The sequence below is a fragment of the Micropterus salmoides genome, unplaced genomic scaffold, assembly GCF_014851395.1.
Source record: "Micropterus salmoides isolate LMB-PRFRI ecotype aquatic unplaced genomic scaffold, ASM1485139v1 Ms_hic_scaffold_3, whole genome shotgun sequence".
Classification (NCBI taxonomy): Eukaryota; Metazoa; Chordata; class Actinopteri; order Centrarchiformes; family Centrarchidae; genus Micropterus; species Micropterus salmoides.
In genome coordinates, this window is record NW_024042261.1 from 35,151,227 (window position 1) to 35,167,328 (window position 16,102).

General features: G+C 39.5%; 4 non-coding genes across 4 annotated transcripts; all 4 read right to left on the minus strand.

Annotated features, from left to right (window-relative positions):
- Nucleotides 1-4,335: 4,335 nt before the first annotated feature.
- On the minus strand, nt 4,336-4,499 carry LOC119883643. The gene has a single exon (XR_005440715.1). It is a non-coding gene; the product is annotated as a U1 spliceosomal RNA (small nuclear RNA).
- A 1,124-nt stretch (nt 4,500-5,623) lies between these two features.
- LOC119883657 lies at nt 5,624-5,814 on the minus strand. The gene has a single exon (XR_005440727.1). It is a non-coding gene; the product is annotated as a U2 spliceosomal RNA (small nuclear RNA).
- A 3,843-nt stretch (nt 5,815-9,657) lies between these two features.
- LOC119883649 lies at nt 9,658-9,821 on the minus strand. The gene has a single exon (XR_005440720.1). It is a non-coding gene; the product is annotated as a U1 spliceosomal RNA (small nuclear RNA).
- A 3,089-nt stretch (nt 9,822-12,910) lies between these two features.
- LOC119883645 lies at nt 12,911-13,074 on the minus strand. Its single transcript, XR_005440717.1, has one exon. It is a non-coding gene; the product is annotated as a U1 spliceosomal RNA (small nuclear RNA).
- Nucleotides 13,075-16,102: the final 3,028 nt, after the last annotated feature.

The following is a 16,102-nucleotide window of genomic DNA, read 5'->3' on the forward strand; positions in this document are numbered from 1 at the left end:
GTTAGCCAGGTGTAGTTAGCTAGCATAGTTATTGCAGAAAGTTGGCTAACAGAGGGTCTTCATTTTATTTTTTAGTTTCCTCCTCTTGGTTTAGGGTGTGCTGTAGGTTGTCATGGTAATTTATTACGTCCAACTATTAACCACACCCCCATTCTCTGTTTGAGAGTAGAACGTTAACCAAAAACGGCAGTTAAAACTGGCTGGAGGGGAGGTCTGTCAGCCATCGCCGATGGACGATGACATCGTCTATCAACCCAACCCTAGTGGGTACACTTTTCATTCTCTTCTAGGTGGTCGACCCTGCTCCTTGTGAGCACCCCTTTACTCTTTTCATTGTACAACTTGATCATGCGTTTTTTGAGTTTTGCTATATCCTCAAGCAATGCAATCTGGCTTGCAGCCTTTTTTGGAAGGCTCATTTCTTTGCCGCTGCTTTTTTACCTTCACTCATGAAAAAAAGTTGTGTTTTTTGTTTGACATCCTCCCACCATTCTCCCGAAGAGTCAAACTAGGGTTGCAAAGTGAACCATTGATGAAGTTTGTCCCTGTATCCTGTCACCACTTCTGGGTTGTCTAATAAACTAGTATGGAGTTTCCAGATATGGTCCAGACCTATATGAGCCATGAATTTCTAAGGAACAGTTGAGTTTGTGGTGATCTGAGAAAGCTCACTGTGGTGAGTTAGTTTTTCTTTGTGGTCTGTAGGTAGGCCTACCTGATGATACATCATATTATTTAATGCCATAACTTTACTCAAATAATCTCTCATATTATTATAATTTGATATATCTTCTCCACCATTGCTAATAATAATAATTCCACCTAATTCATCATAACACAGGCCTGACCCACAAGAAAGAACAGTGTATGTTCTATATATCTAATATTGTGTTGGTCTTACTATACACTGATTTAACTAATTGTCCATTTTGAATAAGAAAAGAAGGTAAAGAGTTTTTAAAAATTAATCGCATATTAAATTGCAATCGCAATATTGGTTAAAAAAAAAAAATCGTTTCCAAAATGGTTCAACCCTAGTTGAAAAGGATTGCCACCCCAGAGGCTTGGTTTTTATTATCACACGACCACGCTGACTGTCCATTGGGCCATCGGTTTGTCTTTGAAGGAATATGTCCTCCCCCTCCTTTACGCAAAAAGCTGAAAACAGACTGGCACTTTCAGTCTGCGAGCATTAGGTCCAGGAGGTCTATGCAGTCCCTGGTTGAAACCGGAGGCCTCTCTATTGATGGTTGCTCCTGTTGACCAGGTGGGAGGACCTCTTGGGACTGCTTTGATTCCTGAGGCTCCGGGGTTGGCTGGTCTAGTTGTTTGTGAGTGGCAGTCTCACCAGGTTGCTCCTTGTCTTTTGGTTTGGTAACTAAGGCATCGACTTGGTGGCTGTCCAGTCCTCCTGACTGGTTCTCCATGGGCATGGTGTGTTGAACTCTGGTGTGATTGTTGGCTCTTCATTCCAATCTTTCTGATTAAGTGCATCTCCCATATCGGGGGTTTTCAAACTCTGAGACCTTTTGCTATGTTTCCACCTCCCGTCCAGACTACAACGATGAAAACGAATACCTAATAGGGTGATTCTCATGAAACCACCTAAAAACATGTTAGAAATGAATTATTGCATATTTTCACACAGAAGATGAAGTAACAAATTTTAATAATAAAGTACACAATTTTTACTTCAATGTTCACTTAATTGGTTTCAAATATAAGTTTTAAGTATTTTTTATTTATTTGTTTTATTAAAAACTTAATTACCTTTTTTATTGATGTCTAATGGTATTAAATGTTTTCTTCTTGATAACATTTTTGGCCACATCATCCAGCCCTATAGACCATGTAATCTAACTCTTTTTGACAAAGACCTACAGTGCTGGAAAAGAACAGGGCTCAACAGTAATGATGGCCCGATGGCCCAGGACCAGTCAAAAGTAACGTTTTGAACTAGCAACTCACTATTCCGATTGGGCCAGTGCAAAACATTATTTAAAAAAAAACAATGTGCTTTAGAAACTAGGGGTGGGAATTTCTGCGCACCTCACGATTCATTTCAATTACGATTCAGAGGGCTGCAATGCAATTATGAAATGATTAGCGATGAAAATTTTTTTTCTATACAGGATCTCTGGATAATTAATAAGCATTTAATTTGCGCATTAAAATCCAAAAGAAACTTCTCCTAATTACCTTAAAAGGACTAGTTTGCGTCCTTAATTTACTTCATTAACCTCATCTCCATGGTCCCTCATTTCTTTAACAACCAGCTGTCAGACTCCTCTGAACACCGAAATATAATTATCAGGATGCACAGTATGTGTACAGGACAGAGCTGTACACCAGTTTGGTCTAAGCTTGTACCTGATGATCTCAACCCTTGACAAGTAATTTAGTAATGACATAAAGCTGAGCTAATTAATATTACTTCGTTACTAATTTAGCTAACGTTACATAACAGCCAAAACACGTGCTGCCCTGGAGAGATGTTAGCTAGCCCTAACCGCCGTCACTTCTGCAGCAGTTGGGGAAACTACAGACTTTAACTGACACACTGAACTTCACTGCACGTTTATTGCCAGACTGAAACTTACTTCAAGTATTTTTCTCTGCTAACTTTCCCCGTCATGTTATGGCGCTCACTCTCTCACATTCGCTTGGCCTCAAAAACAGGATACAGGAGAGCTCGCTTGCACCATTAGCCAATTAAGAACTGTAGTAATGTGACGAGTGTGTGTATGTAATTTCTCTATTCTTAATTAAGCGGCAACCTCTGAGTCTGAAAAGTGAAGCCATGCAAAAGTAAATTAAATCTGCATTCTTTGTAACGGCCAGCAGGGAGCGTCTCCACTGGTTGCTAAAAGAAGTCCGGTTGTAATAATGGTAAAATAACCCTACTTTTGACTTGACTTTTTACCTCATTAAACCCTTTCATAATGAGTTTGTGGTACGTGTGCACCTCCCGTCCAGACTAAATGGCCAATCTGAACACCTAAAACAGAGAAGTTTGAAAAAGCTGCGACCCCGTTTTCATTTTAAAACTCCAGCTTAGCGTATTAGTGCTGAAAGGTGATTAAAAAGAAACTTTGAAAACAATGACACAGACTCTAATAGTAATAGTCTAATATTATCAGTCATGCAAAAACACAATGCTACTGAAAGTGTTTTTATTAAAATATCCTGTACTGAGTAAATAACACTTATATACTTGTACTTAGTCTTAGTCTAGTGTACTTGTCTATTTTCTTCCGGCAAAATCACTTTGGATTCCCTGTTACTTTCAGTAGCAGTTCCACCTTGTTGTCGGTCCATGCAAAACTGCGAATACTCATACTGCACAACTGCAGAGTAGACAATCTGCTTCCTGTTTACACTAATGTTTGATGTTAAATGCTTTTTCACTATTGGCATAGTGTAGGGCTGGGCAATAAAACAATAATGATAACTGTCGCAATATATTTTTCCGCAATAACAATATAATAAATTTTCAATATATTGTCAATAAATGTTTGGTTTAATTACTTTGAATCACAAAGAAATTAGCACTTACTTTTTCTATTAAAATTTTTTTTGTTGTTGGGAAAAAGGGGCTGAAATTTTTTTTAGTAATATTTGTTGAAAAAGATTTTGTCACAGTAGTTTTGCATGTTCTACCTCAGATTTGTTAATTTATCCACTGGCACAAGTGTTTGTCATATACTGAGAGTAAAGAAATATTTCACCACATAATTAACCATCTGGTTTCTTCAATTTTCAAAAATATGTATTTTTAGTCAATCTCTGATTGGGTCTTGCAAAGCAGAAACAAAATGCTGCTGACCGGGTTTTTGACATCATATTTTATTAAAATATTCTGCAAAAAACACTCATCTGCCTACACTTGTACTGTGCATGTCGCCGTTTACTTTGCAACAACTCCCAGTCTGTTTTCTGACGCCACACTCCCGTGTTACATTCACTAACTAACAGGTCTGTGAGAGCCGGAATTCTTACTGGCTGATAGGTGATCATATAATTGCATGTCATGCAATAAAATTTAAATTAATTATTTAAAAACCATACAATGTGATTTTCTGGATTTTTGTTTTAGATTCCGTCTCTCACAGTTGAAGTGTACCTATGATAAAACTTACAGACCTCTACATGCTTTGTAAGTCGAAAAACCTGCAAAATCAGCAGTGTATCAAATACTTGTTCTCCCCACTGTAAGTATACACTGACCAATGCAGACTATTTTAAAATGTCAGATAGGAGCCCTTTTAATCCAGGTCACTGATTTGAAAAGCCCAACAACACATATTTGCTTTGAGTTTTCATTTCACATGTTATCAGGGGAGAGCGCGAACGCAGTCCCCCACTACCAGAAATTATGCAGTCGAGATTCCCACATTTGGGGAATTCGCAGAGGTCAGCTCAACCGGAGTGCAATGGCTGAGCCTCACCCTGGGTGAACCACCTTCTTGATCATGGTATCTCCCCTGCCAGGTAAGTATGAGTTGTACAGATCAGAGACGAGGGGGTCTTTCACAGACATACCATGCAGACTGAGGGTGCTGACCATCTATAAATTACCTAAACCAGAGGCTATGGGTTGTGTGTGAATCTGCAGTACTTTAATACAGAAGAAACATTTCTGTATTAAGGCTGAAAGAGATTATTTACATTTTACTTGACAAATAATGGCTACATTTCCCAGCATGCAATGCTGTATTTCCACATCTAAAGCTAACCTAAAATCACCAGTTGTATCTATTTACCGCCAACAAATGAGTCCAGCCCAACAGCATATACATATTATACATATATATTACATATTTTTTAGTCCTTTTGGAAATTCATAGTGTGTCATTAGACCAACAACCAGACAACTGCACACAAATCACCCGAGTGCTACACAAGTTATACTAAGGTGCAGCTCCCCAACACCCAATTAGCTCATGACTGTGACGTTACCACCCAAACTCATGGCCCAACCAGGCAGAGAACAACACACACACGCGTATACATTTTCAGCTGAGGATTGCAGCTCACTTTTGATAGCCTTCAACTCAACAATCATATATAATAATAAGTATTGCGTCATCTGATCGGCACTTCTGATTGGCCTTTATAGAGACCACCGATCAGAAAACCCTAACTGAAATACCAAGTTGACACATGGAGTGGATGGAACAAGCCCCTATCCTCTTCTTTGCATCTTGTCAATTTTATATTTATATATTTTATGTTTATTATTATGCACAAAGTCACTAAAGCAAATTCTTTGTATGTGTAAACCTAATTGGCAATAAAGCTAATTCTGATATCCATCAATAAATAGTTAAAATGAACGTCACTTTATTCAGCCATAATATTAAAATTCTGCTTACACCCAATGTATTAGGTGAGATATATATATTTTTTACATAAAAGCTCTCCTTCTAAATAATGAGTCCAATTGGCTTATATTACTTGAATACACTTATGAATGCAAAACTTAATTACGATGGGGTATGTTGTAATATATTACTACATTAACTTGGATAAACAACTGAATTGCACTGCCTTGAACAACCATTGCACCAAATGTGACCTGAACAGCAAACTATTAAGCTGATTTTATTTGTGAACACAGAGTGGGGGGTGCACCGGTCCTGGAGATACTGCAATACCAGGTCGATGCGTGGAGTGGACGGAGCAAGCCCCTATTCCATCTCCCTGCTCCAAAAATCAATTTAATATATGGTCCCCGGGTAGGGGACGTATCAGATATTAAACTGATAAGAACAGATACTACACTTGATCTTAGCCAAAAGGCCGAGAAGCGATACTGAGAAAAGGTCAGGGATAAGGAGGTGATTCCTCGCACCGGGACTCTCACTGACGGTTTTCAGTTTCTGTTTCAGTTTTAACTCCACACAATAAGACCAAAAATAAAGTACACGATAACCAGACAGTAAAAGAATCATTTAAAAAAGCTAATAAAAGCAGTAAAATGTGTATTTTAACAAAATAAGGTTGGCGCATGTGCAGTTCCACAACACTTCCTGGTCATGTGACACAATCTGGTCCAATAGGAATTTAAAACATGAGAACTCTGTTATTTACCGTCAGAAATAGAGCTGTAACTTGTATATTAAACAAAAATGAATGTCATCTGAAGCATAAATGTGAAAAGAAACTTTTAAGAATATAAAAAGTCTTCTGAGGGAAGAAAATGTGTTTTATGTTTACTGACGAACTACAAACTGATCTCCAGCGCACTCTGGTGGAGAATAAGAAAACTACACTCTTCATGCAAGTTAAACTGCAGATTTATTCTTACAGACAACTAGGGCTGTCCATTATACGAAAGTCCCGCGAGGTGCGGACAACTCGGCACAACACCAGTTGTGGCGCCGTCTCTCCTGCCACTACACACATACAGGTGCTGGTCATATAATTAGAATATCATCAAAAAGTTGATTTATTTCGGTAATTCCATTAAAAAAATTAAACTTGTATAATGTATACATTCATTCCACACAGACTGATATATTTCAAGTGTTCATTCCTTTTAATTTTGATGATTATAACTGACAACTAATGAAAACCCCAAAATCAGTATCTCAGAAAATTAGAATATTGTGAAAAGGTTCAATATTTAAGACACCTGGTGCCACACTAATCAGCTAATTAACTCAAAACACATGCAAAGGCCTTTAAATGGTCTCTCAGTCTAGTTCTGTAGGCTACACAATCATGGGGGAAGACTGCTGACTTGACAGCTGTCCAAAAGACAACCACTGACACCTTGCACAAGGAGGGCAAGACACAAAAGGTCGTTGCTAAAGAGGCTGGCTGTTCACAGAGCTCTGTGTCCAAGCACATTAATAGAGAGGCGAAGGGAAGGAAAAGATGTGGTAGAAAAGTGTACAAGCATTAGGGATAACCGCACCCTGGAGAGGATTGTGAAACAAAACCCATTCAAAAATGTGGGGGAGATTAACAAAGAGTGGACTGCAGCTGGAGTCAGTGCTTCAAGAACCACCACGCACAGACGTATGCAAGACATGGGTTTCAGCTGTCGCATTCCTTGTGTCAAGCCCACTCTTGAACAAGACAGCGTCAGAAGCGTCTCGCCTGGGCTAAAGACAAAAAGGACTGGACTGCTGCGGAGTGGTCCAAAGTTATGTTCTCTGATGAAAGTAAATTTTGCATTTCCTTTGGAAATCAAGGTCCCAGAGTCTGGGGGAAGAAAGGAGAGGCACAGAATCCACATAGCTTTAAGTCCAGTGTAAAGTTTCCACAGTCAGTGATGGTTTGGGGTGCCCTGTCATCACTGGTGTTGGCCCCACTGTGTTTTCTGAGGTCTAAGGTCAACGCAGCCGTCTACCAGGAAGTTTTAGAGCACTTCATGCTTCCTGCTGCTGACCAACTTTATGGAGATACAGATTTCATTTTCCAACAGGACTTGGCACCTGCACACAGTGCCAAAGCTACCAGTACCTGGTTTAAGGACCATGGTATCCCTGTTTTTAATTGGCCAGCAAAACATTGAGCACCCCCATATCACCAGAATGGCATGATCCTTGTTTCACTGCGAAACTTCGACTGTGAGATTGACAGCCGAATCAGGCTCCGCCCATCGAAGCATCGAATCTTCGACTATTTGGGGTCAGCCCGAAAGATAACAATTTATAAAATATCGTCTTCCCATCACAATTTGACCCTTGTCAAAGTCGTTAAAATCCTTACTCTTGCCCATTTTTCCTGTTTCAAACAGATGAACTTTCACTTGCTGCCTAATGTTATCATCCAACCCACTGGTTCCATAGTTATGCGATATTCAGTGTTATTTATGTCACCTGTCGGTGGTGATAATGTTATGGCTGATCAGCATACGTGCATATACCAAACATACCCATCTACTTCATGTAAATAAAGTAATTACATTGCTTTTATTAAGGAAGCTCTGAAGTTTAAATGTTGGCAAGTCTCTGTTGAAAGTGTTCTGAACTGTTTTAAATTGAGTCACTTTTAATATTTGCTCTCATCTGTTGGTTTGGTAATCTCATCGTGAAAAAACTTGTGAATTGGCAAATCTATATTCTGATAATGTTGACCAGCTATGCAATTCGGCGCGATGGTAAAGTAACCCCCACTCAACCCCTGCGCCCTGAGACGCAACCAGCAGACTCACTGTTAAGAGTTTTGCATATATATATATATATATATATATATATATATATATATATATATATACACTGTCAATCGGGGGTAAGGTTGTAGGACATTTTAAGCACTCCCAACTTGCCTTCTCTCGTCTAAAACACATGCTTAGGAGTCAGCTGAAGCAGTGTGTATAGCTGACTAGAGATATTACCTCGGCTACAGCCACAGCAGCAGACCTGATCCCCACCCCAGCCTTGTTTGTTATGCTTTAAAGCATATCCTAAGGAGTGAGGTTTTAGGTCTGGACTACACCTACTTTTATTTTGTGCAATAGAGAACTCCCTATTACAGTGCTGTTTGCAGCTTGGAAAATATATGAAGCTTGGTTGTTACGGTTTTATTTACTGGCATTTGATATATCCTCGCCAAAGTGAGATAATTTACTAAAATTATACATTTTTGGTAGAATCAAGTGTTATTTGCCTTGTTTAAAAATATCCGTTTCTACAACAAAAGAGAGTAATAGGGTCAAAGTAGTACAGGAGATACTTGGTGTTTTCTTCAGAGAAATTAAAAAAGGTGTGTAAATATCGGTATCGGCCAAAATGAGTTTGAACATATCAGCATATTGAACATTGGCCTAAATCCAATATCGTGCATATTACTATTTACATTGACGGTTCCAGGACAGAGGTGAAATCAGTTAGTCTGGAGGCCTGGTATGATCAGCCAAATCACCCCTTTTTCAACTTCTCATTTATCATTGCAAGCTTTGATGTATTTGTTTTAGCTTTGTGACCATTTCTATCTTCTTAAAAACTTCTTCAGAACTGGATGTGTCCATTGAGTGTGTTAAGAACATTTCTTAGGTGTCTTAATTGATGTAACAGGGAAAGGTAAGACAGGTCTAGCTTAGAGTAATTTAACTGATCCCATAAGTGTCTGACATTATAGCTTTAGGTATTTCTCACATGTACTTGTCCTTGTCAGGAAGACAACAATAGACTGATTAGTTAGAGACAGTAGCTCAGGCATCAGGCTAGCAGAAATCAGTGTTCTCTGCGAATCTTACAAGGTTGAGTCCTACAAGAATGTTTACAAGAACTCACTGGCTCCACAGATTAGAGTACAACTCATGGATAGTAATAGATTCCAATATGATGAAGCACTGGAGTCTAAACATCAGATCAAATAGATTTGTTGTTCTAGGTTAAGGCCAGCTAAAGATAACCTAATAGAGAAACCTACAGGCACTAGGGGGAAGACAGAAACATAAAAGGGACCAAAAAAGGTTACCCTTCAGATTTGGTGTTGGCATTTGACATGTTCACAGTTTGTATTCTGGCACTGTATCTCCTCAGCCAGGCTCAATAAACCATGCTATGTTAAGTCTTCATCAGTCACCCGAAACTTCTTCACACCTGAACCTGGCTAACAACAATATCACTTCAACAGAGTGCACATAAAACACATTTCTATAGAGTCAAAATATATTTAGTTTACTATTCCACATGTTATCAGGGGAGAGCGCGAACGCAGTCCCCCACTACCAGAAATTATGCAGTCGAGATTCCCACATTTGGGGAATTCGCAGAGGTCAGCTCAACCGGAGTGCAATGGTTAAGCCTCACCCTGGGTGAACCACCTTCTTGATCATGGTATCTCCCCTGCCAGGTAAGTATGAGTTGTACAGATCAGAGGCGAGGGGGTCTTTCACAGACATACCATGCTGATTGATGGTGCTGACCATCTTAATTTCCAAAACCAGAGGCTTATGGGTGTGTGTGAATCTGCAGGAATTTAATACAGAAGAAACATTTCTGTATTAAGGCTAAAACAGATTATTTACATTTTACTTGACAAATAATGGCTACATTTCCCATAATGCAATGCTGTATTTCCACATCTAAAGCTAACCTAAAATCACCAGTTGTATCTATTTACCACCAACAAATGAGTAACAGCCCAACAGCAAGTTCAAGTGAGTCAAACCTGAATCATATTGAAATCAAAAGTAGTCTGATCTACCTTTGTAATTCAGAGAAAAGAATAAAACACACACACACACACACACACAAACCACACTTCCTCCCCCCTCACATTTCAACCACTTCCTCTTTCTTTGTTCACTACTGGTGGGCAACTGACATTCCTGCTACTGCCACCTACTGCTCCTCAGTGTGAACAATGCTGGCCATTTTGCAAAACAAGATTTTAACATGCTGTCTAGCAGAACACACAATACTGTCCAACAGCAGTCATCTATACTGTTCCAAGAACAAAATATTTAGAAAACTATGTCAAACACCACCTTGATTACCAGGGACGTGTGCAAGGATCCCATTTGTGGACAGCTTGCTGTTCAACACAATCATTCTTCAAGCCAAACTCACCCAGCTCACTGTGCCAGCTTCCTCCCATCTGTAGGGATGCAGCAATTACCGGATTTCATTATTAACCACACTTTAAAATGTCACTGTTAATTCATCGTAAAGGCTCCGCTACACCAAGTGTTTCTGTTGCAAAAACGAAAACAAAGTTAAACGAGTGGTGCCGTGCTTATCAGTGACATGGAGGCTACTACTGTACACTGGCTAAACTATGGCAGAGGGATAAAACTGTAAAGCTTTATTTCCACCAAAGAAACGGCTGAAGTCGGTAGTGTGGGAGCATTTCGGGTGCATCAAGTCTGACTTGGGCATTATTTAAGAGGTGACGGATCACCTTTTTAAAAACATGCCATTTAAAGGTTGCTGCTCAAAGAGTGAATAACTACATTAAATTTGATGCAGCACCTGTGGGATCACCACCATAGCTTTGCACGCCCAAGTAAAAGGTACATAATAACTGAGATAAATAACGTGGCAAGTTGGTAGGGAATTAAATAAACATGTCACTTACAATCGATGCCTCAGCATTAGAGTCGAGCTTTCAGTGCAACGTTAACAAACAAAGCAGGTGTAACCTTTCAGACCCACCGCAACGACAGCACCACTGCACTATGAAACCCATTATTTTCAATGGCTTGTGCCTCGCCACGGCAGTCTTTTTGGTACAGTCCTCACACGTATTTCCAGGGGAAAAAATATCTTTATTCAGACCAATACGGTATATATTATTCCAAGGATTAATTTTGCTTCTTAAACAGTGGCCCACAAATTACATGGTATTTATCCCTACTGTTACTGAAACAACTTCACAGTAGGGCTGCACAATTTGGAGAAAAGGTCATATTGCGATTATTGTGAACAATATTGCGATTCGATTATAATGGAACAAATGGTACTCTACTTGCTTAATTATTAAGGAAAATGCGCAAAATACTGACATTCTGAAATGTGTATTGCTCAACTTGATTAAAGTTAAGCAATAAACAATATTTCTAAATCAATCAAAAATTTATAGAGTACTTTACAATCCAAGTGGACACAAAGTGCTGTACAGTAAAACAATAAACAAATACATAAAAGACACTAAAAACAAAGCTCACACGATGCATAAACCATACACTAAAACAATAAAATCAATACAACTAAAACAAGAAATGTCAACTTTAGTTTTCAAAGCCTGGCGAAAAGAGGTGGGTTTTAAGAAGAGACTTAAAAACAGACAGTGAAGATGCCTGTCTAATGTGCAGAGGTAGATCATTCCACAATTTAGGAGCTGCTACAGCAAAAGCTCGGTCCCTTTGAGCTTGCGCTTACACACTTGACCTGACCTGAGAGAACAGGTGGGTCTATGGGGGTGTAGCAGCTCAGAGATGTAGGGTGTAGCGAGACCATTAAGACACTTAAAAGCAAATAAAAGAATCTTAAAATGGATCCTATGATGTACAGGCAGCCAGTGGAGTGAGGCTAAAATGGGGGAAATGTGCTCATTATTTACGCGTTCCAGTTAAAAGACAGGCTGCAGTGTTTTGTACTATCTGGAGACGAGCAATAGAGGACCCACTGACCCCCCACGTACAGTGCATTACAGTAATCCAACCGAGCGGTACCAAAGGCGTGGATTTCTGTTTCAAAGTGCTGCCTATAAATAAATTGCTTTATTTTGGCCAGTTGCCTCAATTGAAAAAAGCTTGTTTTTATGACCTTTTATGTCCTTATCTGTCTGTCGAGCTTAAGGTCAGAGTCGATTTTAACCCCTAGGTTAGTGATTGTTGGCTTGATGTACTGACTCAAGGAACCCATATCGACACGGGGGGTCCCAGTGTTGCCATCAAAAAACATCACTTTTGTCTTACTTTCATTAAGACTTAAAAAGTTAAGAGCCATCCAAGCCTTTATGTCGTCAAGACACTTACGTAACGATCCAACAGTTTCATTCTTTTTAAGAGGCACATTGATCTGACTATCGTCTGCATAACATGTAAATGTAAATTCTCCTTACTTGTATAGCGCCTTTCTAGTCTTTTTTGACCACTCAAAGCGCTTTTACACTACATCTGCATTCACCATTCACTCACTGAGCCTAAGTGCTCAAACAGAAACTAACATTCACAGGCAATTCAGAGACAATTGCTGATGCTCCAATCTTTTTCCACTTCCTTCCCAGAGGTCCTCGCAAGGGGGAGCTCTAACATTGTTCCACAACAGCCACACTGACAAGCTGCCTGCTTAGATTGAGAAATGCATGCACTGACCAATGCAGACTATTTTAAAATCTCACATATGAACCCTTTTAATCCAGATCACTGATTTGGACAACCCAACTTCTCCCAACAGCACATCAGCCATTACTTTTGCTTTTGAGTTTTCATTTCACATGTTATCAGGGGAGAGCGCGAACGCAGTCCCCCACTACCAGAAATTATGCAGTCGAGATTCCCACATTTGGGGAATTCGCAGAGGTCAGCTCAACCGGAGTGCAATGGCTGAGCCTCGCCCTGGGTGAACCACCTTCTTGATCATGGTATCTCCCCTGCCAGGTAAGTATGAGTTGTACAGATCAGAGACGAGGAGGTCTTTCACAGACATACCATGCAGACTGAGGGTGCTGACCATCTATAAATTACCTAAACCAGAGGCTATTGGTTGTGTGTGAATCTGCAGTACTTTAATACAGAAGAAACATTTCTGTATTAAGGCTGAAAGAGATTATTTACATTTTACTTGAAAAATAATGGCTACATTTCCCATCATGCAATACTGTATTTCCACATCTAAAGCTAACCTAAAATCACCAGTTGAATCTTTTTACCACCAACAAATGAGTAACAGCAAGTTCAAGTGAGTCAAAGCTGAATCATATTGTAATCAAAAGTAGTTTGATTCACATTTGTAATTCAGAGAAAAGAATAAAAACACATACACCAGACTTTCCTCCCCCCTCACATTTCAACCACTTCCTCTTTCTTTGTTCACTGATGGTGAGCAACTGACATTCCTGCTACTGCCACCTACTGCTCTGGAGTGCAAAACAGGATTTTAACATGCTGTATAGTGCAACATACAATACAGTGCAACAACAGTAATCTATATAAACACACACTATGTGTTATAATTAGGGGTGCAACTAATGACTATTTTTGTAGTCGACTAATCTGTTATTTATTCGATTAGTCAACTAGGCATGATTATTTTTGTCAGCTCCTAACCCTAATTAAACCATTTAACTAATTAAATATCTTTCAAGTGAATTACTGATCTCCAACACACAGCCTAATTAGCTAACCTTACCATTAAGTGAATGAGGTTTACTATTCAGAATGAACACCAGTATCAACGCCAGGGGGAAACCAGGGAAGACGACAAGACAGTGTAGACTTCTGCTTTTAACTGTTTAAGATTTTTGCTTTGGAACTATATACAATAAAAACAAATTAAATGCAAGTACTAAAACCACAACTGTACACTAACAATGTAATGTCTATTAAGAACAATAACACAACAGCCCCCTTTCATACTACTTCTGTAGTTTATTTTTCAAAAGTGCTTCTAAGTTTTTTTAAGTGGAGAATGTTGTGTAGGATCACTGATGCTCATGATGTAGCATGTCGACGGTACGTTACTGAGCTATCTAATGTGTGTTACTGTAACTAACTTTGCTCATAATGACAGCAGCAAGGGCCAGTGTGATAGAGAGCTGCGATGTTGAGTAGCGTAGCTGATGTCCGGTTTGGGCATGATGGCTACTAGGAAATTAATCATGTATTGCAAGGACCTTGAAGTTGTTTTTATCAGGATCTTCAGCCGTGGACAGCACAAGAATGTCTACTGGTGTAGGGGAATTCCAGCAAGCCAGAGCGCCTGGGTATTATGCTACAATGAGTTCTCGTAAACCTGGCAACTGAATCTGCTTTTTGTGTTGCTGTGTTTTCACTTGAGTACCACAATCAACAAAAGTGTCTCTCAGTCAGCAGCACTGGATAAGGCAGACCTATCCCTGTGGAAGGAGAAGGTAGTGGGTTTTAGGGGTGTAACAGTACATGTTTTCGTACCGGACCGTTTCGGTACAGGACTTTCAGAACGGTGCACATGTGCACCGAATGCAATCTTAACCTCATATATTAGGCTTGTTTTGTGTGTGGAACATACATAAATTCTGAGTTTCCACACCGACATATTAAGTGGCGGACCAAATCTCCGCCTTGCGGCGCCACAGCGCTACACAAGCAGCAGGCTTTAGCCCAGCCTCTTGCTAACTAGTGACTTGAGCATCATGACCAGTGCAGAAAAGCCAGAGCTCTAAGACCCTACCTTATTGTTAAGGTCTTCTGTTTGAGAATACTTCGGTTTTCAGTGAAATACAACAACGGACAAGTCGATAAGACGAAAGCAGTGGGGCGACATTTCTCAGTAGTGATCGGGTATGTTTCTGGCAACACGTCAAACTTGCTAACTCACTAATGGTATCACACAAAGGAGAACGTCACTGCAACAAGGGGAAAAAAACAAAAAAGCACAGTGCAAACGCCTTTCAGCATTTAAACAGACTTTAGACTTCAGAAAAGGTTTTTTTTTTTTTTTATCTGAGCAGGCCTCCAAGCTGGGATTGATAATGCTCACAGACGGAATACAAGAATAAAAAGAATGCTGCACTGTAATTATTATATATTTTTATTAGCTATGTGGTATTGTTTTGAGAATATTTTATTTAGTGGAGAACTTGGTAGTAAGCTAGCAGTAGCATTTTATTTTTTAATATTTTTATTTTATATAATTTATTTATTTGTAATTTGGAAGTTTGTTTAAAAAATTGTAAACTAATTTGGATGTTTACAAAAGTTCATAATAAACCAGCAGCAATTTAATGTTAGTATTTTTTTTCCTTACTGTACTGAAAATAAACCGAACCGTGACTTCAAAACTGGGGTACATACTGAACCGTAATTTTTGCGTACTATTACACCCCTAGTGGGTTTGGATAGGGATGGAGCTGCTGTGATGGTGTTAAGGCTTGGGGGTGTCACCTAGAGCTGGCCTGAGTCATTTTTTGAGCTTCGACAGTAATTAAGAGCGAATAATCGAAGCTTTGATTGATGCGTGCCGAACTGGGTTGGTGGCTGCTGTGCAGAGCAGGGGGGAACCGTAGCTGAGAGTCCAGAGTGAGAGAGTCTGATCCAAGCAGGTCCAGAGCGGAATCCGGGAATAGTTTCGCCGGGCGGGGGTCCAGGTGGAGAGCGCACGGGATGAGCGGTGTTTCCTGTAGCGGAACTAAATCTAACACTTATTATGCAAAATTCACTTTTAACTTTAATTATAGCGACTAAATGCTCTTCTTCTACAATAGGCCTAATATAATTAGGCTTATTTAAATGCGTTCATTGTGTTGCTGTGTGTTTCCAGCCTACAGTTTACTGATTCATTTTAAAATGTAGGAAATTTGACTGTTTTGATCTGTAATGAAATTAAGTAATTGTAAAATTAATAAACGCCATAACTTCCACACTACTGCTGTCATCACTCAGTTTAAAGTGCTCCCACACAGCTGAGGGCTTCATTTAGTTTTTCCTTTGATGTGA